The sequence below is a fragment of the Echinops telfairi genome, unplaced genomic scaffold (genome assembly GCF_000313985.2).
Source record: "Echinops telfairi isolate 266 unplaced genomic scaffold, ASM31398v2 ScPeMD7_60;HRSCAF=208, whole genome shotgun sequence".
Taxonomy (NCBI): Eukaryota; Metazoa; Chordata; class Mammalia; order Afrosoricida; family Tenrecidae; genus Echinops; species Echinops telfairi.
This window is the reverse complement of record NW_022103958.1, coordinates 12,825,199-12,826,085: the sequence shown is the minus strand read 5'-3', so window position 1 is coordinate 12,826,085 and position 887 is coordinate 12,825,199.

The following is an 887-nucleotide window of genomic DNA, read 5'->3' as shown; positions in this document are numbered from 1 at the left end:
ATTCATATATGTGCATAACTACAATGAGGATTGTGTATGTATGAGAGTATATATATATATATATATATATATATATATATATACATATGACCATATAAAACATATGGCTTATATTTCAGGTCCAAATAAATGATAGCCACCATAATGTCTTGAGATTGTTATTTGTTTAACTGGTCTATAGGAATCTAAAAGCAATTCTTTAGGTTGAAGTCCTGAGTGAAGGTAATAGCCAGCTTAGATAAGCAAAAACCCATGAGCAGGCAGGTATGACAAAAGCAGAAAGCAAAATTAATGCTATCAATTTGGATCAAATCAGGATACATCTGTTATAATACTACTAATAATAGCAGGATTTATTAAAATATCCTGGTTAACAAAGTAAGGATCATAAGATTAATTATAATATCCTGATTACAACATCAAAAAGAACAATATAAAGAATAATCAAAAGGAACAATATTAAAGAATAATCAAGATTAATTAGTGTCCTGATCCCAGGAACATAGGAGAGCATTCCAAAATCATTCACCAGCAGGATTTCCGAGAAGGGAAGTGGGAACAGGCAGGTCATCTAGCAATTGACAAAATGAAGTTTCTTTAGCTAGTCTCCCTCAGTTTATATATACATTATGTGCATAAATTATATAATATATCACATATGCATTTTCTATTACATATAAAATACATATATACACTGTAATTTTTTATGTATTCATTATCAGGTGCCACCAAATCCGTTCTGACTCCTAATGAGCCCTAGTGACCCCTGTGTACAACAGAACTAAACACTGCCTTGTCCTGTACCGTCCTCACAATTCTACTTCTGTCGGAGCCCGTTGTTGTAGTCACTGTGTCAGTCCATCTCGTCAATAGACGTCCTCTTTTTC